We start from the raw sequence: 22,263 nt of genomic DNA, 5'->3' as shown, positions 1-22,263 counted from the left end.
TTCTTCTTCTTCTTCTTCTTCTTCTTCTTCTTCTTCTTCTTCTTCTTCTTTCTTACAAATTGAAGGTTTGTGGCAACTGTGTCAAACAAGGCTTTGACGCCATTTTTCCAGCAGTGTTTGCTCATTTCATGTCTCCGTTTCACATTTTGCTCATTCTCGCAGTATTTAAGTCTTTCTCATTATTGTTAGATTGCTTGTGGTGATCTGTACTCAGTGATTTTGGAGGTCACTAGTGGATTTATTTGGGGACACCACGAACCTCACCCTTATAAGATAGTGAACTTAACTGATAAAAATGTATGTGTTCTGAATGCCCCACTGACCAGATGCTCGCCTGTCTCTTTCCCTCTCCTCAGGCTTCCCTATTCCCTGAGACACAACAGTATTGAAATTAGGCTAATTAACAACCCTACAATAGCCTCTAAGTGTTCAAGTGAAAGGAAGAGTCTCACGTCTCTCCCTTTTAAATCAAAAGCTGTAAATGGTTGAGCTTAGTGAGGAAGACATGTTGAAAGCTGAGGGAGGCTGAAAGCGAGGCCTCCTGCACCAGTTAGCCAAGGTGTAAATGCCAAGGGAAAGCTCTTGAAGGAAATGAAATGTGCTGCTCCGGTGAACACATGAGCGATAAGAAAGTTCAAACAGCCTCATTACTGATACGAAGAAAGTTTTAGTGGTCTGGACAGATCAAACTTGCCACAATATTCCCTTAAGCCAAAGCCAAATACAGAGCAGTGCCCTCTCTTTAATTCTATGAAGGTTGAGAGGTGAGGAAGCAGCAGAAGAAAAGTTTGAAAGTAGCAGAGGTTGGCTCACGGGGTTTGAGGAAAGACACCTCCTTAACAGGTAGAAGGTAGAGCAGCAAGTGCTGATGGAGAAGTTTTATTGGAAGAAAATACCTTATCTTTATTGGAAGAAGATGCCATCTATGACTTTCATAGCTCAAGAGGAGAAGTCAGTGCCTGGCTTCGAAGCTCCAAAGCTCCAAAGCTCCAAAGCACAGGCTGACTCTCTTGTTAGGGACTAATGATGCTGGTGACTTTAAGCTGAAGCCATTGCTCATTTACCATTCTGAAAATCCTAGGGCCCTTAAGAATTATGCAAAATCTACACTGCCTGTGCTCTATAAATGGAACAACAAAGCCTCTATTACAGCACATCTGTTTACTGCAAGGTTTACTGAATATTTTAAGCCTGCTGTTGAGACGTATTGCTCAGAAAAAAAAAAAAAAAGATTTCTTTCAAAATATTATCACTCATTGATAATGCACCTGGTTACCTAGAGCTCCAATGGAGATATACAATGAGATTTATGTTGTTCTCAGGCCTGCTAACACATCATCCATTTTGCAGTTCAGAATCATTTCGATTTTCAAGTCTTAATGAAATACCTTTTGTAAAGCTATAGCTCCCATAAGTAGTGATTCCTTTGATGGATCTGGACAAAGGAAATTGAAAACCTTCTGTAAATGATTCCCCATTCTAGATGCCATTAAGCACATCCATGATTCATGAGAAGTGGTCAAAATATCAAAATTCACAGGAGTTTGGAAGAAGTTGATTTCAACCCTCAAAGATGACTATGAGGGGTTCAGAACCTCTGTGGAGGAGATCACTGCTGATGTGGTAGTAATAGCAGAACTAGAATGAGAAGTGGAGCCTGAAGATATGACTGAATTGCTATAATCTTGGGATAAAACCTTAATGGATAAGGAGTTGCTTCTTATGGACTATCAAAGAAAGTAGTTTCTTGAGATGGAATTGACTCCTGGTGAAGACACCATGGAGATTGTTGAAATGACAACACAGGATTTAGAGCATGACATACACTTAGTTGATAAAGCAGGAGCAGGGTTTGATAGGATGTATTCCAACTTTGAAGGAAGCTTTAGTGTGGATAAAATGCTATGAAATAGCATCATGTGCTGTTAGAAATTGTTCCTGAAACAAATGTCACTCAGTACAGCAAACTTGACTCTTGTCTTATTTTAAGAAACTGCCACAGCCATCCAGCCTTCAGCAACCACCATCCTGATGGGTCAGCAGCCATCAGCATCAAGGTAAGACCCTCCACTGGACAAAAGATTACAACTCCCTGAAAGCTCATATGATGGTTAGCATTTTTTAGCAATGAAGTATTTTTAAATTAAGGTATGTATATTATCTTTTAGACATAGTGCTACTGCACACGTAACAGGTCTATAGTGCAGTGTAAGCATAACTGGAAAACAAAAAGAAAATTCATTAGACTCACTTTATTGCAATATCTGCTTTATTGCCATGGTTTGTAATCAGACCTGCAGTATCTCTCAGCTGTAGGCAGTGCTTTGTCAAGTTCTTCCTTTCTCCCCACTCCCCCTTCCCCTTCTCTCTTTCCCTTCCTTTTTTTCCGTCCTTCAAAAGATAAACTGGGGCATATTAAAAATGTTAAGAGTTTATTTGAACAAAAATCGATTGGAATTGGGCAGCGCTCAACCACAAGTGGTGAGGAGGAAATATTTATGTAGAGAAAGTGTGAAAGAAAGAAGGGACATTGACTGGCTATAGCTTAGAGCCTAGTTGGCTGTTTGTAATTGGTCGTCGTTAGCATTTTGATTTCCTAACCTTGAGCCATTTATTTACAGGCTTAGATTTTGGTTGCTTAAGTAGGCTACCCCAGCATTAGAGCCACATCAGTCTAATGGCTTCCTTGTTTAATTAGACCTTTCTTCTCTTCCTTCCTTCCTTTCTCTCACTCCTTTCTTTCTTTTCAGTAGAATCCATGTGGCTTTTAAAAATTTAATCCTTAATAAGATTATTTTGAGTTTCTCATCACTTCAAATGAAGCCCAGTACTTGAGCTACGTTTAAAAAGCTATACAAACAAAAATCTACAACAACCATATAACTTAGATTTTTTAAAAAAAGTTTTATTTATTTTTGAGAGAGAGAGTGAGAGAGAGAGTGAGTGGAGGAGGGCCAGAGAGAGAGGGAGACACAGAATCCGAAGCTGGCTCCAGGCTCTGAGCTGTCTGCATAGAGCCCAACGTGGGGCTTGAACTCACCGTGAAATCATGAGCTGAGCCGAAGTTGGACGCTTAACTGACTGAGCCACCCAGGTGCCCCCATAAAACTTTAACCTAAGGTGAAAGTTGGTGAAACCTAAGCATTCCTTGTTGGTAAATGTTTCTGGATTCCAGCTTACATTTAGCTATTGAGCCTAGAAAGAATAGATGCTTTTATTCTGAGATGTGAAGCCCTGCCATTTAGAAATCCTTTCCTTCAATATTGAAAAATAGATGTTTTTCTAGGCTTAGTGGTTTGAGATTTCTGACTTTGCAGGAGTGTCTCTGTATTCCAGGTGAAATCAATTACATTCATTGACATTCCCACTACAGTGAATGGGATATTCTTGTACATTTCCAAAAGAGTTGAAGTCAGAGCAAAGCCAGGTAGCAAATAGTTGTTGTTAGTCTGATTTGATCTACAAAAATGACAGCTGCATTTTTAGAGCTCAAATTAAAAATGTAAAAAGTTAGGCCTGGATATTATGATATATTGTAATGCAAATAACCAAAATTTCATCTAGTCATAGCTCAAACCTGTTTTATTTAATCAGTCAACAAATATTTATTGCATATTTGTTGGATATTGGAAAACGAGCAAAGTGTCACAGAGCTAAGTTCATTTTCATTCCCTGCTTTCTTCTCTTTATTTCCCTATTTTTGTTGCACTTTTTCTACTCCTAGGGGCCCACTCTCATTTTTAGAGCTATATCTAATCTGCTAGAATAATTATAAAATTTTAGTCTTTTTCTACACACATGCATGCCATTATCCCTGTCCTTTCATTCTAAATCAGACAGTTTTTCCCTCAAACATGGGCCATTGCCCTTGCTCCCTACTGGTCTCTGTGCTGTTGGACCAAACATATTTTTGTCTTTGGGATTCACTTTCTGAAGAGGCAAAGGAATGGCTTGGCTGTTGCTAGGTCAGAGCAGACCCCAGCGAGGGCTGTGATTAGAGTATGGTAGAATACTAAACAGGACAAGTGATCTGGAAAGACTACAGAAGAAGGCGAGAAGAGGAAATCAGGATGGATAAGCTGAAGAGCTGGGAGGAATCATGGTCACAGGCAACAGGCTGAGATCAGAGAGGCAAGTTGGTGTCATGGGGTCCTGTCAGCAGATACTGTAAGTCTCGAGTGCAGCGTTAGGACTCTAGATTGTATGAGGATGGATGAGAGCAAACCCTGGCACTTTATATATCCTTCCCAAATTAGACTGATCTCCAACTCTGTGCCCCAGCCAAGCTCATACACTTATCTGTCTCCATGTTTATTTTGTTCTTCTCTTTCATGTATTTATTACTTCCTTTTGAAATTCTATCCAGTTTTCAAAACCCATATTAATTCTAGCTGTTTCTTTAAGCTTTTCCTGATCACATTGACCACAGGTATTTTTCTCTTTGAAATTCACTTTTTCAAGAGTCAAAGGAATGAGCATTTATTTGAGTGTCTATAAGTGCAAAATTAAACATTTTTTTTAATGTTTATTTTTTGAGAGAGAGAGACAGACAGAATGTGAGCAGGGGAGGGGCAGAGAGAGAAGGAGACACAGAATCTGAAGTAGGCTCCAGGCTTTGAGCTTTCAGCACGGAGTCAGACATGGGGCTCGAACTCACCAACAGTAAGATCATGACCTGAGCTGAAGTTGGTCGCTAAACTGACTGAGCCACCAGGCGCCCCAAAATGTGCAAAATTTTTGATTTGACCTTTCTTTGTCTAATCCTTATTAAAACCTTATATAAAGGGTATCTCTGATTGAAAGATGTGAGGACTGAATCTAGAGACTGATAATACTTTCTGCCTTTTTGAGTTGTAATGATGCATCCATTAGGATTCTGAAAAAACATGAGGAAGTCTTGGCTGCATCTCCTAGGAGATTTTGTGGGCCACATGATGTTCAGCCTATTATGGGACTCAGATAATATCCTGGTATAACTTGACTGAAGAGAAGAAAATATTTGTAATAAGTTTATAAGACTTATAAGACTTACAGTCTTTCCCTGGTATCCTCCCAGGACTGACTCATTGCATCTGCACATACAACCAAATGGTGTAGCACCAGAAATTCTGAGATAGGATCACCCATGGAGAGAGTAGACAGAGAAGAGGGGGCCCACAGCTAAATACTGCTGTGTCCTCACATCTAGGGGGCATTCACTTGTGTCAGAGGCGAGATTGACTAAAATGAGGGCAGAAAAAGGAGTTTGTTAGGATAGAGATTCATGGTTGCCTTGATAGAAGCCCTTTTTAATGAAATGGAGGACAGTAACTTGATCAGAATATATAGATAATAGCTGTAGAAAGCTTTTCTATGAAGGGAGGAGAGAAATAGGCCAAAGCTGCAGAGAGATATGGATGAAAGGATTATTTGTTGACATGGGAAATAATACAACAGAATTATGATGGAAATGATACAGGAGAAAGTGATAACCCCCTTCCCACCATTTTTTTTAAAGCAACATGGGGGATTAAAATCCTTGTGTAGGGTTGGGTAGGGGGGGTGGAATCCAAACACATGGAGGGGTTGACCCTAGATGGGGTCAGGGCATCTCAGACGGGGTCAAGGCTACCATTTTCTTTATATTAGGAAAATCAGGGAAGTATAGGCACAAACTTTTAAATGGATTTGGTAGGAGAAGATAGGTCATTCTTACCTGATTGCATTCATTTTTTTGTCTCTCTGAAGAATAAGAAGTTTGTTGAAGAGAGGAGAAGGTATGAAGTGGTTAACTCAAATAGTAGGAAGGCAGATTTTCTTGGTAGGTGTGGCAGGATGCTGGTTAATAATGAGAACCCTTTCAAGAATTGTGGACATACATTTAAAGGATGACTTGTTTTAGGTGATCTTCTCCTGAAATAGTTATGTTGAAATAGTCACATGGTATCTAGAGAGTTGGGATTTTCCAAGATTTTGCCAGATACATACAATGCCAGGGGAGGGGGCAAAGGAGGTGTAGCCTTTTCAAGGAAGTTATAAAAGTTTTACACTGTGGAATCTAAGCTGGTTAGGGAGGATGGGAGAATATGGAGGGAGGGTGAACACCATCAGTGGATTGGAAGTCCCTGTAGGGAGGAGAAGTGATTGAAATCAGGCACATTAAAAAGTCCTGTGGACTGCTGGAGGTAACAGTCAGAGAGAGTGGGTACTTTAAATCACAATTTTGGAGGTGGTGTGATGGCAAGGTCTGGAGCAAGTGGATAAGATATGGAAGAGATTTTTGGAGGGAAGGAAGTTCAGGGACTGATGGTCCAGGGTATAGGAAACTTGGCACACATGGATAATGAGATCGCCAAGAATGTAAAAACAGTATGTTAGGGAAAAACACATTGATCCAGATGTGGTCTTTCCTGAATGAAGGAAGGTGACTGCAAGTTCAGCAGATGACATCAGCAAGTAGCTGGTGATACAGCTGTATGTCTTGAGCTTCAGAGAAGCAAAGAGAGGGGGGAGACAGGCCGTGTCTTGGCGTGGTAGGTAGGTAAGGATAAAACATTTTCAACTCAGGGGTTCATGGGCTGTGGGAGAAAAAACAGCCACCACTTGAGAAGGCCTCAGGAGAAGCAATCTTCTTTGAGGCTTAGTCAAGTTGTTGTCAGAGAAAGAAGATGTTCAGGATAAAGGGAGTCTGTGGATAAGTGGCTGTGAATTTCATTGGGTACAGTTGAGGTTGTAGGTGTTTGGGGAAAGAGACATTGAGGACATATTAGAGCATATGCACGTACAGTGTAGGAGTAAAAAGCAGAGGGAGGATGAATAATGTAGAGGTTGATTTAAGTTGGAAATATTGGGACAATGGACACTGATCATCCAGTAGGTCAGGGGGTATGGTGGCTTGGGAGAAGGTGAGGTCCTCCTCTGTAGGAAAGTTTTCTGGATAGCTCCTATAGCCATGGTGGCCTGGAGGAGGCTATCATAAGCAAGGTGAGGACATCTGTGTTTTATGCCTTTTAAAACCATTCTGCCTAGGAGAGATAATATAGGTCTTTGACAATGAATGGGAGATGGGAAATACTGCATTTTTTTGCTCCTATGTATATTAGATATATGTACACTAAAATATACCTGTTAATGTTCCTTGCCTTCTGTCAGTCATAAAAATGACACCTGATGTACAGCAAAACTGTAGAAATCAATGTGCTCAGCTCCTAGAGACTTGAGTAGCAAGGAGTTCTGACTTTTCTTGCCTCCTGCTTCTCCTTTTAAAGGTCCTTGGAAAATAGAGCTTCTTGCATGAGAGAGTCTGCTCAGTGATCTGCTGTCAGTCACTCTGTAGCTCATGGTGGCTAACCTAAGTGCTACCTGTGCCAGAGCCGACCTCCTCCAGGTCCATTGACTGTTGGCTCTTTCTTTGACCAACCAACCAGCCTTTTCTGTTCCTGTCCACATAGATCTATCCTAAGTGACCTTATAGATTTATAGACTGTAGTGGGAGCCACGGATTCCCCTAATATTCAGGCTTACTGTTCAGTCTTGACCCATGCTGCTGGCCTTCTTTCTGGGAATATTCTTTAAGGATCCCATTATCACACTCTTTATCTGGCTTGAAATCCAATTGGGAACTGTATTCTCACTCTTTTCCATGAACTCAAAAACCCTGGGCTAATCAATGTGTCTGGCTAGGTATCTGTTTTAGTGTCTGCCAATAATCAATAATCTGTTAAGAAACTCCTGAGTAGTCAATGACAGCTGGGAGATTTGTTAGCCTTAAACAGCGGTTCTCAGATTTTGACCTGTTCTGAATTATCTGGAGAGCTGTTTAAATCACAGATTATTGGACCCACCCCCAAGGTTTTCAATTCTCTAGACCTGAGATGGAGCCAGAGAATCGATAAATTCTCAAGTGATATAATGCTGCTGGTCATTGAGTCACAGTTTGAGAACCACTGGGTTGGAACATACCGAAGGCATCTTTGAAATTATACTGCCTAATTTCAGTGCAAAGTTTCAACTATGGCTCTGTCAAAATGTTCATATATTAGATAAGTTAAATAAAAATGGAATCTATATTCTCAATTGTAATCTTAAGAATAGTTACACTTTCTTTTATCTCTGTATCCTCTATAGTAGCCTTCAGAATCAAAAGAGCAACGTAAAATCCAAGTTGAAGGGATATGGTTGATGTCCTTGCGTATGTGAAATATGGATACATCCAGGGAAATAGTGAATGATTTCAGAGCCTAAGACTTGTGGGAGGGTCAGCCTTTCTCACAGGGAGTTAACATTCATCTAGCCATCAGTCAATCTCATCTCTGGGTGGATTGATCAATCCTACTCCTTTCCTCTTCACAGACAGATGAGGTCAATTTTGTTGAAATGAGGGTTTTGCCCACTGGATAATTTGAGTGAGAACAAATAAAAGCACTTACTATTCTAGCCGGTTGAAACAGAAAAAAAAGTTTTTGTTTTAACAAAAGATGACAATTCGAGAAGGGACAAGAGGGCTAAGAAAATAATACACCTGTAATCAAAGCCCATCATCACACATCCCAGAGAAACAGGAGTGTTGGGGCTGGAGAGGTCACTAGTCACAGTGAGTAGGTAGCATTCGTAGCTTTTCTGTCCCGGAGGAGAACTAAAATAATCATATCACTCTTGTAATTTTTAGACTTCTCATATCTTAAAGATTCCCCTATTATTTCCTTAGTTGGCTAGATTTAGAGCCAAGTTCTCAATGTAACAGTTTTTATCATTTAAGAATATGCAACCTGTCTTTGATTCCCTTGCCCATCACTGGTCATCAGCCTAGTAGACACTAAATTCCACAAAACGGAATAGAAAACTTTGTAATTATTCTCACTACGTTAAGATTCATACCTGGTTCATCACGGATGGGATGAAGGGGAGTAGAAAGAGCAGGACACTGAAGTGAGTTGTAGACAGAGGCCCCAAAGGGGTCCTTAAGAACTGGGGGCAGTAGTGGAGAAGGGAGAACAGAAGAGAGAGATGTGTGGGAGGGGAAGGTTCAGGGCTCTGAATGCATGTCTTTGAACTTGGTTTTAGTAAATTCTGTAATACAGTGTTTTCCCACCATGGAAGTACAAGCCGGTGGTTTATGTTTTGGCACATGAATAGCAACATAGAATTGAACAGTGAGTCATTAACTCGTGAGGGAGAATCCAAACACTTGGTGGGATTTGTTTTTGTGATGCTTCATTCTGTCACAAGAATTAGCTGGGGGGTTACTCTCTCCACTTCATTCCAGTATCAGTATCTCTAGTGCACATGTGGAATATGGGAATTGACTTCAGTTGCTTTTCTCTTTTTCTTTAGGACCCCCTACTTTCCAGTTCTCATTTCCAAAGGCACTTGTTTAGTGGTTTTGAGTTTCTGTTATCAAAACTCTAAGTTCAAAAGGTTGAATCAATGTCACCGCATAATAGTTCACCAACAAGATCCATTTATTTGCAATGCTTAAAAAAGTTCTGACAACTTAGCACGGTTTGAGTTTCGATAAGTGATTGCCTGGCATATCTGATACCCTAGCTGAGGTTTTCATCTTGGCTAATATCTTCTTCCTGAGATTACTTTCCAGTCCATTTACTTGGGCAAGGGCTAAAATGTCCTGAGTTTCTAACCATGTGTTAAGGGTGAATGTGAATATTGAAGTAGAAGGCTAGAAATGTGAGTTTGTTATTCTTGATGTTGTTGTTCTCTAATGTAATTCCTCGGGCTATATATTTAGGAACAAGAGGCAGAGTGCCTTAGATGGTCCCATGATTATCATATCCACCCCTCAGCAGTCATAGAAAGCATGGACAGTAATTCTCCAATGGCATTTATGCTACAAGTTTTCTTTTACCCCACATGGCTTTTAGGTGGCTATGCTTGGGGGTCCACTTAAAACTTGGTGAACAACTGTTTTGGCCAAGTGATAGATGGGATGTTTCCATCCAAGTTATGCTATTCATAAGAGGACTAATCACTCTTTATCAAACTTTATGCAAATAAAGCCAAATTGGATTTATTAAGGTGATGAAAGAAAATAGGGACTTTTTAATGGGTAGCAATGCTGTACATTATCTAAATGCAATGCAGATGTAATGATGCATTAGAAATGCCGAGAAAATTTAATCAGTGTAGAAAAAAATATAATGAAATGGTTGTTTAAACACTGTAAAGCTAATGTTAGAGTAATTACTTCCCATCGAGCAAGGCGTGGAGTGCACATTACCCAGGCTCTGTTTGATTAGTCATCCTGGCTGCAACATCTGGCCCTTTGATCCATTTTGAATTTAATAGAATTTCTAAACTTCTAAATTTAAGTTTTAGAATGAATGAATAAATAAAACAACTTCTGTAGGAGCCGGAGTTTTTTACTAGCTCATGACAGATTAAAACCGTGTCCCTGACTCACTTCTCCAGTTCCATTGGCACTGTGTTCCCCTTTACTTCTTTATGTGAAAGAGAACACTGAAATCCAGAAGGGCGAACTTCCTTGCTTTGAAGATTAGGTAGCAAATACTTAAAATAATACTTTGGCTTTCTCTGAATGGTCTCTTTTTTGGTGGAAATAGGGGTGGTTTTTAGAACAATTATCTTCTTACCTATTGATAGGAGGGGAATGGAAAGAATGTGTTGTAAGAACATATATCTCCTTCCTCTTAATGAAAGTTTACATTTCTTGTTGAAAATTTAGAAAATAAAGGTAATAACCATAAGAAAATAAATATCACCCATAATCATATTCCTCAGAAGTAAATGTTATTAACGTAGTAAACGTTATTTGGGAGGAATTTCATACTAAAAACTGACAGTTAATCTATTCTATTCCTCTAGTCTAATAATTGTATAACTTAACAATTAGCATTGTGGTTAAGAGTGTTAGAGATGGAGTCTGGGTCACCTGTGTCCAAGTGCTGATTTCACCTTGGGCAAGTTACTTGTTTTCTTTGTGCCTCATTTTCCCCAATTATAAAATACAGACAGAAATAGTATCTGCGTCATAGCATTGTTGTGAAAATTAAATGAGGTAATTAATATATGCAATGGATTTGAAACAATGCTAAACATGTAATGAGTATTTATAGATGTCAGCTGTTATTACTGCTATTATCATGAATGGTCTCTGATTATAAGAATTGTATTCTCCATGTATTTGTATAATATAACTTTTCCAGTAAGTAATAGCATCTAGCCTTTAGGTCAGTAGATGTTCTTTTACAATATACGTTTCCTACGGCATACATTATATTCCATTATAAGGACCATAGTTTATTTAACTAGTCTCTGATGGATTTTTGGCTGTTGTACAATTAAAAAAAAATTTATAAACAATACTTGCTTAGAATTCATCTTTAGGAATAAAATTACTGGATCAAAATGCATATACATGTGAAAATTTTTGATATGCAGAGTAAAATTGCCCTCTATAAAGATCTAAGCATGTCCCTTTTTCTCCTCCCTCTCCAAATGTGGATATTCTTAGCTCCTAGGGGGAAAACAAAACAAAACAAAACAGTCTAATGGGTGAAAAGTGGTATGTCATGGTTTCTTTAATTTGCATTAATTTTTTCCTCTGTATCCTGGGATTTTCTCTTCTGTCAATTTCCTATTCATATGCTCTGTTCTTATGTCTTTTGGAGATGTGCTCACTTTGGCAGCACATATACATATATCTTTTGGAGCATTAGTCTTTTAGTTTTTAAATTGTGGTTATTTTTTAGAGCTTACAGAGGTTAACTTTTTGCCATATATATTGCAAGTATTTTCTTCAGTCTATGGTTTGCCTGTAATCTTGTTACATGGTTTATATTTTGGTTATATAGACCTTCTAAAAGTTTTCTGTAGTCAAATTACTAATTATTTTTGTTTATGATTTCTAGTTTTGGAGTCAAATTTAGAGAATTTAGAAAGTACTTACATGCATTTTTAGGTAACATTATTAAGGTTTTATTTTGATGTTTAAAAATTTTAATTTTTAAAATTGTTTTATTTATTTTAACATTTTAATCTATCACATCAATTTGAACTGTTTTTGTGTATAGAGTGAGGTGGGAACCCAAGTCACTCATTCTATTTATCTATCTATCTATCTCCCTAAATTCTTTTCAGTGTAGTTTTAAAATTAAGTTCCTTTACCCATTTGAAACTTTAACTAAAATATTCTCCATGATACTGGAATTTCAGGTTAAAATTCTGAGAATATTTTTATATATGCTGTTTGGACACATGAGTAATTATATCACAAAAGTGTATAGCATCTACTACCATGTGAACCATATTCTTTAAAGTTTCATGGCAGAAGAATTTGTGGTTGAGGAAGAGATAGTTTGGGGGACTCTCTTTTAGAAGAAGAATATACACTGGGACACCTAGGTAGCTCAGTTGGTTAAGCATCTGACTCTCGGTTTCGGCTCAGGTCATGATCTCATGGTTCATGGGATTGAGCCCTGCATTGGGCTCTGTACTGACAGTGCTGAGCCTACTTGGGATTCTCTCTTTCTCTCTGCCCTTCCCCTGAGTGCTCTCTCTGTCTCTCTCTCAGAATAAATAAATAAAGTTAAAAAAAAATAAAAGTGAGTTTTATACTTAAAAACACACTGTTAGGTACTGATTAGATATGGATGCTTATTTAGAACAAGAGAAAAAAATCAAGGGAAGTAACACATTTAAGAAAAGCTGGCCAATACTCTAAACCTCCCATAATTTGGAAAATAATGCGATACTACTGTTAAACTGCACGACCCATTTTGGCTGCGTACTTCTGCTTGCATTTTTATGACAATTTTATAATCTAGCTTTCTATAGAGACAGAGTGAGATACATCAGCTCTTCTGGAATGCTTTGTTTAAGGAGAGCTTTGAGGGGGAAAGAGGACACATAAGTTGGGAAGGCTAGACGGATATGTGGCCTATGGCACCTGGCACTGTGGAATTGTGTACGTGGTGCAAGAGATGCATGGAGATGACTGTAAACCACATAAATATATCCCACTGATCTCAGACTAAACATATTCCTACCCAGCTTTCCCATGTCGGGATCCCCAAAGTACCTGCAGCAACTTCGGTGGCTTTAGTATATTCAGGGTTGTGCATACACCATTAGAATTTTAGAACTTTTTTATTTCTCCCCAAAGAAATCTTGCACCCCTTATTCATCCTTCTCTGAGTCCCTATCTCGCCATCCCAAGGTAACCACTAATCTACTTTTCAGTGTCTATAGATTTGCCTAATATGGACATTTCATATAAACAGAATCTCAGAGTATGTGGTCTTTTGTGACTAGCTTCTTTTACTTAGCATGCTGTTTTCAAGTTCATGCATGTTCACTTGCTTTTATTGCTTAATAATATTTCATGTTATAGATATGCCACATTTTATTTATCTAATTATCACTTGATGGGTATTTGTATTATTTCCACTTCTTGAACATTATTAATAATACTTCTGTATTTATGTACACATTTTTTTTTGTTATATGTTTTTACTTCTCCTAGAAGTGAAAACCTAGAAGTAGAATTGCTGGGTCATAAGGTAACTCCATGTTTAACATTTTGGGGAGCTGCCCATCTGATTTCCAAAGTGGCTGCACTATTTTACATTTTTACTGTGGTGTATGAGAGTTCCGATTTCTCCACATCCTCACCAATTCTTGTTAGGTATATTTTTAAAATTTTATTCTAGTCATCCTAGTGAGTAGGAAATTCTGCCTCAATGTGGTTTTGTTTGTATTTTCCTGATGGCTAATGTCAATTTTACTTTGTCACAGTTTTCTTGATCCCCAAAATGCCTGCAGAAAAATCTCTACTTTTCCTTCCTTGCCTTTTGCTTTGTGTTCTTTATTTTTTTTTAAATTTTTAAATGTTTATTTTTGAGAGAGAAAGACAGCATAAGCGGAGGACAGGCAGAGATAGAAGGAGACACAGAATCCAAAGCATGCTCCAGGCTCTGAGCTGTCAGCACAGAGCCCATCGCGGGGCTTGAACTCACAAACTGCAAGATCATGACCTGAGCTGAAGTTAGACGCTTAACCGACTCAGCCACCCAGGTGCCCCATCTTTGTGTCCTCTCTCTCTCTATTAGTCCCTAACTCTTGTATTAACCCCTAATATTGGTCGAGTCAGGTTAGAGCACAGAAACCACTCTCGGTATTTCAGTTAGAAGGATTTAATATATGGAGTTAGAGATTAGAAGGAACAGAAGTAAGGGACTGCCTTTTGTCTATTGATTTCAAGGGTTTAGACTGTGGCTGGAATCCCAAGACCAGGAAACCGCTCCAGCTATGACTTCTGTTGCTGCCACAGTTGCCTGTGCCACCAGGGAATCCTGAGCTGGCAACACAACCTCAAGTACCCTTGCCCCTTTTGGTCAGCAGCAATAGCAGCAGGATGATGGCCTTTTCCTCACTCCCAAAACTCTTGCAGTGCGTCTAATTGTAATAACTTAATTGTTTAAGCCCCATCTAAACAAGGGAGTATGTAGAAAGGGATGGGAATGAATCCTAAGTGTTCACAGACCATAATCAGCCACTGTTCATTCCTTACGACCTGATTGAAAGCATTGGTTTATGAATATTCACAGTTTCTCACTTCCCCATCTCCTGAATAGAAAGGATCTTCTGCTGTCAGTGGCAGCAGTGGGTCTGGGCTTTGGTTGAAAGTGTAATGGATAGAAATGGGAATCAAAAGGAAGTAAGAAAGGTTAAATTTGCATCAGATTTACATGGGAATGGGTGAAGAGTTAATATTAGAAGAAAGGCTTACTCAGAGAAATCCTGACTAAAGGGGGCAGAAGATCCAGTTTGGGCTGAAGTTGGACTATTTGTTGGGAGGCCCAAAAGTAAGACTGGGAGAGTGGTTGGTGCAAGTGCTATGATGTACTGAGAGCTGTCATACACACAAGGCTGGAAGCGCTGTTGAACATAATGTATAGCAATCCCTTTAGCATTTTGCAAGGGACTGGATTAATGATTTAAATTGCCTTTCAATTTTTTATGGGTTTCAAGTTTAATTTTTTTTTTTTTTCTAAATGTGACACCATGGTGGGCCTGGTTGAGAAGCAACACCCTTTATTCTGGATTCATCCTCTTTTTCTGATTATTATTAATGAGTGGCTCACTCTTTATGTGAACTGAACTGAAATTTTCATGGTTGGGGGAAAATCATCCAGATATAAAAATAGCAGAAGTTCAAGTGAGAAATGCTTATAGCTAGCTGGATCTGTCTTCTCTCACACCTGCAGCAGAGGCTACTTGGGAATACCCCACCTCCATAATATGTATGAACTTCTTAGTTGGAATGCAGAAGGAAATGGGGAAGGAAGGAAGGAGACATTTGACTTTCAGTGGAATAACACGCATTTTTCCAAACCTATTGAGAAACTGTTCTGTAACTTGTATTTAAAGCCTGTTTTCTGATATTCAAAACATGCTTAAAGGTATTCATTGTGAAGAAGATTTGACACTTCTAAGAATAGACTCAAGAGAAACATTTTCTCTTAGTAGAATAAAATTACTTCAAATTGAAGGGCCTTGAGAGTAGAGTTAATTAGTTATTGTTTAATACAGGGCTCAGTAGAAAGTGGTCTCACCACACTGATAAGCTTCAGAAGAGGCACTGCTTGATTGTATGTTTGTCAAGTGGAACAAAAAAGAGTGAACTTTGTTTTTCTGCTGGGGAAAAATTGATCATAAGGATGCTAGATTCTTTGCCGTGGTCTCCTTTTTTGTTTTAGGTATTGGTTCAGGTTCAGTAGCATTCAATCTGACCACAGATCCCTTGGAATTTAGGAGAGAGAAAGATTAAATTAGAATAGATTGCAAGGCAGACATGGTGGGAAGCTCTCTTTCCTCTAAGATTCCAGGATCGCACAGAAGAATTTGTGGTGTATCATAAAAGCATTTCTTTTAGCAAAGAGATTGTTAGAATCAAGGGCAGTTTCAGAATTTTAGGATTGGAATGGACTTAGGAACTTATGTAGTCTTGGGGTGCCTCGGTGGCTAAATCGGTTGGGCACCCGACTTTGGCTCAGGTCATAATCTCATGGTTTGTGAGTTGGAGCCCTGCGTTGGGCTCTATGCTGGCAGCTTGGAACCTGGAGCCTGCTTCAGGTTCTGTGTCTCATTCTCTCTCTGACCACCCCCCCCCCACCCTCCGTGCTCTCTCTTTTTGTCTGTCAAAAATAAATAAATGTAAAAAAAAGAAAAAGAACTTATCTAGTCTTGTTTTCTCATGTTTCGAAGGAGGAAGTTGAAAAGTGCATGAGGATGATAAATTTCTCCAGGTCACGCAAGCTGAATTTTGCCTCTAGTCTATTGGATCTTCTTTTGCCCTGCGATCTATGTACTGACAGGCTATAATTGAGTTTAGTGGTGTGTCCTTTATGTAGAACTAGAACTTCCCATCAGTTAAGGGAAGTAGAGACACTCAGAGCAATGCATATGATCTAGAAGTGTTCACTTTAAGAAAAGATCTAAGTATGTTGCTATCCACACCTGAGCAACAAAGACTGACAATGTGTAGAATCAGAGTGAGGGTTGTGCCTCCGTATTATCTCTCTGTCAGTTACTGAAGCTTGTAGCCCTGTGTTAATTTCTGTCTTATGGAGAGTAGTTTGCAAATTAAGATTTTAAAATACAGTAGTACCCTCTTATCTATAGTTTTGCTTTCTTCAGTTTCAGTTACTGGCAACTGACCACGATCTGGAGGCAGATGGTCCTTTTTCTGATACACGGTCAAAAGGTTGATGCTAGTAACCTAACGCTTCATCACCTCACTTCATCTCATCACGTAGGCATTTTATCATCTCACACCATCCTACAAGAAAGGTGAGTTCAGTACAGTAAGGTATTTTGAAAGAGCAAAAGAGCCCTTCTTCTGTCTCCTTCACATAAGTTGTATTACAACATACTATTGTAATTGTTCTATTTTATCATTAGTTCTATTTTATTATTGTTGTTAATCTCTTACTGCACATAATTCATTAATTTAACTTTATCATAAGTATGTACCCATAGGAAAAAACATAGCAGATGTAGGGTTCAATAGTATCTGTGGTTCCAGGCCTGCCCTGGGGGTCTTGGAACATATTCCCTGCAGAGAAGGGGAATGTACAATACTCAACTGAGTTGTCTGTTTTTTAGCTTGGCTTTCAGTTCATCATGTTCAAACTTGAAGATACCCGAGTTTTAGAGTCTTGTCACATACAGAGTTTTTGCCCATAAACTTTTTGTTTTCCTAATACGTTGGAGATGGCAGTTGGTTATGTATCAGAGGGCTTCTTGTGCAAAGATATCTCACCACCTGGTCCATTAGTGATGTCTGAGTGCCATCAATAGAGAACCATTCCTTTGATTTATTAGGCTTTTCTTCATCTGGCCATTTTTGTCTTAAAACTCATATGCCCCTGGAAGGGATAAAGAAAGCAAAAGTGAGTGTGAGAAAACAATTTTCACCTACTTGAGGATATGCCCAGCATTCTGATGTTTGCAATGACAGCCTTCAGGAATTTGCGAGATCCTTTTTTTTTTTTTTCATATATATTTTTTCAGTTTATTTATTTATTTGGAGAGAAAGAGAGATCAAACAGGGGAATGGCACAGAGAGAGGGAGAGAGAATCCCAAGCAGGTTACATACTGTCAGCATAGAGCCTGATGTGGGGCTCAAACCCACAAACCATGAGATCATGACCTGAGCCAAAACCAAGAGTTGGAAGTTTAACCGTGTGAGCCACTGGGGGCCCCAGGAATTGCAAGATCCTAAATCATTATCATTTTTATTCTGTCTACTCCTGTTACCAGAACAGGTTCTGGTTCTTAAATTGGATTTTGGGTTTATGTGTGTTCTTTTTTATTATCCAGAGCACATATATGTTTCACGTGTATTCTTTTGCATATACCAAAATACTGAACAATAAAATTTTAAAAATTCACGTATGCAAGACAAATTTGCAAATAGGGGTCATTTCAAATTTTTGTGATTGTCAGCGTTTTAAATAAAGCACTTAAATATCTTGGCCAAAGCACATTATACTTTGAAGGCCAGCATCTGAACAGGAAGCATCTTTGAATTCTTTTTGTTTTCAGTTGATGGTTCTTGCTAAGGTCCAGTCTAACTAGATAGTGCACTGACTTAGTGAAAAGAGTCACAGTTGTTCTGAGGACTTTGGAAATGCTCGATGAAGGTTCTGGACTGGGTATGTGACTACTATTGGCTCTACATCCAAACTGGAACTTGTAGAATTTTCAATATCATAAGAGATCTAATTTAGAGTAGGACTAATAATTTTTTCCCAAACGCTTTGCATGATATTTAGTAGATGTGTAGTCCTGGGTCTTAATGTTCATCAGAGAAACAGAATTAACAGGATACACACACACACACACACACACACACACTCACACTCACACACACACACACACACGTATGTATGTATAAATATAATTTGTGTGTGTATGTGTGTGTACAGATAGATATTGAGATAGAGTGGTGGGGGAGAGAGATTTATTATGAAGAATTGGCTCGTGTGATTATGGGGGCTCAGAAGTCCCACCATCTGCCATCTGCAAGATGGAGACTCCGGAAAGCTGGTGTTGTAATTCAGTCTGCATCTGAAGGCCTGAGAACCAGGGAGCTAGTGGTGTAAATCCCAGCCCAAGGACTGAAGAAGATGAGATGAGATGTCCCAATTCAAGCAGTGAGGCAGATGAAAAAAGGGGTGAATTTTTCCTTCTCCCTTTTGCTCTATTTAAGCCCTCTGTGGATTGGATAATGCCCGCCCACCTTAGAAAGTGCAGTCTCCTTTATTGAGTCCACCTATTGAAATGTTAACCTCATCCTGAAACACCCTCACAGACACACCCAGAAATAATGTTTAATATGGACACTCTGTGGCCAGTGAAATTGACAGATAAAATTAACCATCACACCTGTTTTATGACTACAGTCTTCCCGTGGACAATTGATACTGGAGTTTTCTGTACGTATTGTGTGCTTTCCTATCAAGCAACTAAAGTGAACCTGTCATGAGTACAAGGTATCATATAAAATGGTCCAGTAGTAGTCTTCTTTTTTTTTTTATTATTTTTTTATTTTTTAATATATGAAATTTACTGTCAAATTGGTTTCCATACAACACCCAGTGCTCATCCCAAAAGGTGCCCTCCTCAATACCCATCACCCACCCTGCCCTCCCTCCCACCCCCCATCAACCCTCAGTTTGTTCTCAGTTTTTAACAGTCTCTTATGCTTTGGCTCTCTCCCACTCTAACCTCTTTTTTTTTTTTTTTCTTTCCTTCCACTCCCCCATGGGTTTCTGTTATGTTTCTCAGGATCCACATAAGAGTGAAACCATATGGTATCTGTCTTTCTCTGTATGGCTTATTTCACTTAGCATCACACTCTCCAGTTCCATCCATGTTGCTACAAAAGGCCATATTTCATTTTTTCTCATTGCCACGTAGTATTCCATTGTGTATATAAACCACAATTTCTTTATCCATTCATCAGTTGATGGACATTTAGGCTCTTTCCATAATTTGGCTATTGTTGAGAGTGCTGCTATAAACATTGGGGTACAGGTGCCCCTATGCATCAGTACTCCTGTATCCCTTGGATAAATTCCTAGCAGTGCTATTGCTGGGTCATAGGGTAGGTCTATTTTTAATTTTCTGAGGAACCTCCACACTGCTTTCCAGAGCGGCTGCACCAATTTGCATTCCCACCAACAGTGCAAGAGGGTTCCTGTTTCTCCACATCCTCTCCAGCATCTATAGTCTCCTGATTTCTTCATTTTGGCCACTCTGACTGGCATGAGGTGGTATCTGAGTGTGGTTTTGATTTGTATTTCCCTGATAAGGAGCGACGTTGAGCATCTTTTCATGTGCCTGTTGGCCATCCGGATGTCTTCTTTAGAGAAGTGTCTATTCATGTTTTCTGCCCATTTCTTCACTGGGTTATTTGTTTTTCGGGTGTGGAGTTTGATGAGCTCTTTATAGATTTTGGATACTAGCCCTTTGTCCGATGTGTCATTTGCAAATATCTTTTCCCATTCCGTTGGTTGCCTTTTAGTTTTGTTGGTTGTTTCCTTTGCTGTGCAGAAGCTTTTTATCTTCATAAGGTCCCAGTAATTCACTTTTGCTTTTAATTCCCTTGCCTTTGGGGATGTGCCGAGTAAGAGATTGCTACGGCTGAGGTCAGAGAGGTCTTTTCCTGCTTTCTCCTCTAAGGTTTTGATGGTTTCCTGTCTCACCTTCAGGTCCTTTATCCATTTTGAGTTTATTTTTGTGAATGGTGTGAGAAAGTGGTCTAGTTTCAACCTTCTGCATGTTGCTGTCCAGTTCTCCCAGCACCATTTGTTAAAGAGACTGTCTTTTTTCCATTGGATGTTCTTTCCTGCTTTGTCAAAGATGAGTTGGCCATACGTTTGTGGGTCTAGTTCTGGGGTTTCTATTCTATTCCATTGGTCTATGTGTCTGTTTTTGTGCCAATACCATGCTGTCTTGATGATGACAGCTTTGTAGTAGAGGCTAAAGTCTGGGATTGTGATGCCTCCTGCTTTGGTCTTCTTCTTCAAAATGACTTTGGCTATTCGGGGCCTTTTGTGGTTCCATATGAATTTTAGGATTGCTTGTTCTAGTTTCGAGAAGAATGCTGGTGCAATTTTGATTGGGATTGCATTGAATGTGTAGATAGCTTTGGGTAGTATTGACATTTTGACAATATTTATTCTTCCAATCCATGAGCAGGGAATGTCTTTCCATTTCTTTATATCTTCTTCAATTACCTGCATAAGCTTTCGATAGTTTTCAGCATACAGATCTTTTACATCTTTGGTTAGATTTATTCCTAGGTATTTTATGCTTCTTGGTGCAATTGTGAATGGGATCAGTTTCTTCATTTGTCTTTCTGTTGCTTCATTGTTAGTGTATAAGAATGCAACTGATTTCTGCACATTGATTTTGTATCCTGCAACTTTGCTGAATTCATGTATCAGTTCTAGCAGACTTTTGGTGGAGTCTATCGGATTTTCCATGTATAATATCATGTCATCTGCAAAAAGCGAAAGCTTGACTTCATCTTTGCCAATTTTGATGCCTTTGATTTCCTTTTGTTGTCTGATTGCTGATGCTAGAACTTCCAGCACTATATTAAACAACTGCGGTGAGAGTGGGCATCCCTGTCGTGTTCCTGATCTCAGGGAAAAAGCTCTCAGTTTTTCCCCGTTGAGGATGATGTTAGCTGTGGGCTTTTCATAAATGGCCTTTATGATCTTTAAGTATGTTCCTTCTATCCCGACTTTCTCAAGGGTTTTTATTAAGAAAGGGTGCTGGATTTTGTCAAAGGCCTTTTCTGCATCGATTGACAGGATCATATGGTTCTTCTCTTTTTTTTTGTTAATGTGATGTATCACGTTGATCGATTTGCGAATGTTGAACCAGCCCTGCATCCCAGGAATGAATCCCACTTGATCATGGTGAATAATTCTTTTTATATGCTGTTGAATTCGATTTGCTAGTATCTTATTAAGAATTTTTGCATCCATATTCATCAGGGATATTGGCCTGTAGTTCTCTTTTTTTACTGGGTCTCTGTCTGGTTTAGGAATCAAAGTAATACTGGCTTCATAGAATGAGTCTGGAAGTTTTCCTTCCCTTTCTATTTCTTGGAATAGCTTGAGAAGGATAGGTATTATCTCTGCTTTAAATGTCTGGTAGAACTCCCCTGGGAAGCCATCTGGTCCTGGACTCTTATTTGTTGGGAGATTTTTGATAACCGATTCAATTTCTTCACTGGTTATGGGTCTGTTCAAGCTTTCTATTTCCTCCTGATTGAGTTTTGGAAGAGTGTGGGTGTTTAGAAATTTGTCCATTTCTTCCAGGTTGTCCAATTTGCTGGCATATAATTTTTCATAGTATTCCCTGATAATTGTTTGTATCTCTGAGGGATTGGTTGTAATCATTCCATTTTCATTCATGATTTTATCTATTTGGGTCATCTCCCTTTTCTTTTTGAGAAGCCTGGCTAGAGGTTTGTCAATTTTGTTTATTTTTTCAAAAAACCAACTCTTGGTTTCGTTGATCTGCTCTACAGTTTTTTTAGATTCTATATTGTTTATTTCTGCTCTGATCTTTATTATTTCTCTTCTTCTGCTGGGTTTAGGCTGCCTTTGCTGTTCTGCTTCTATTTCCTTTAGGTGTGCTGTTAGGTTTTGTATTTGGGATTTTTCTTGTTTCTTGAGATAGGCCTGGATTGCAATGTATTTTCCTCTCAGGACTGCCTTCGC

General features: G+C 39.0%; 1 long non-coding RNA gene across 1 annotated transcript in view; it reads left to right on the top strand.

The window, feature by feature from the left end:
* LOC125934842 (uncharacterized) overlaps positions 1 to 18,496 on the top strand; it is a 67,946-nt gene extending 49,450 nt beyond the window's left edge. The window contains exon 4 of the long non-coding RNA XR_007461540.1: positions 16,654 to 18,496. This is a non-coding gene — a long non-coding RNA (uncharacterized LOC125934842). The remainder of the gene's footprint in view (positions 1 to 16,653) is intronic.
* The last annotated feature ends 3,767 nt before the right edge of the window (positions 18,497 to 22,263 follow it).

Source organism: Panthera uncia (genome assembly GCF_023721935.1).
Source record: "Panthera uncia isolate 11264 chromosome A1 unlocalized genomic scaffold, Puncia_PCG_1.0 HiC_scaffold_17, whole genome shotgun sequence".
Taxonomy (NCBI): Eukaryota; Metazoa; Chordata; class Mammalia; order Carnivora; family Felidae; genus Panthera; species Panthera uncia.
Note: the sequence above shows the minus strand (reverse complement) of the source record. Positions and strands in the feature narration are given on the sequence as shown.